Below are 457 nucleotides of genomic sequence, written 5' to 3' on the forward strand. Positions count from 1 at the left end.
GCATCAAGCGATGTCTTAATCCTCCCCTCCCAGAGGTGTCCTAATGACGCTTGTAAACCCGAGCCTAATCAGCTCAGCGAACCTCATCAGCCGGTGGTTTCCGAGCTGAGCCGGGGCTGTCCTGCGCTTGCCCCCAGCCCATCACAGCGCAGCATCGGGCTGTGCAGACCGAAACCACAGAGATGTGGAGGCAGAGATTGAACTGTTCGAAACCACGTGGCGAGGAGCAGAGCTCACCGCACTGCTTGGCCATTCCCCAGCACCTGTCCTGCCTCAACAGAGTAAAGCGGGGCCCGGGCACCTCGATACCTCCTTATTTTAGAGTTTCCCTTTGTTTCATGCGAGGATGCTCTGAAAGGCCTCTGGCTGCTTTGCTTTGCGTTGTTTCTGGCACCAGACACAAAGGCACGTCCCTGCCGACACAGCACTGGTGCTGGCCGTGTCAGCTGTGGGCAGG

The 457-nt window shown here is 58.2% G+C and overlaps 1 protein-coding gene across 1 annotated transcript in view; it reads left to right on the plus strand.

Moving 5' to 3' along the window:
• Nucleotides 1-457, plus strand: part of PBX3 (pre-B-cell leukemia homeobox 3) — a gene marked incomplete at its 5' end in the record, with an annotated part of 19,399 nt that overhangs the window by 1,111 nt on the left and 17,831 nt on the right. The window lies entirely within an intron of this gene.

The sequence above is a fragment of the Mesitornis unicolor genome, unplaced genomic scaffold (genome assembly GCF_000695765.1).
Source record: "Mesitornis unicolor isolate BGI_N332 unplaced genomic scaffold, ASM69576v1 scaffold40773, whole genome shotgun sequence".
In the NCBI taxonomy this organism is placed as follows: domain Eukaryota; kingdom Metazoa; phylum Chordata; class Aves; order Mesitornithiformes; family Mesitornithidae; genus Mesitornis; species Mesitornis unicolor.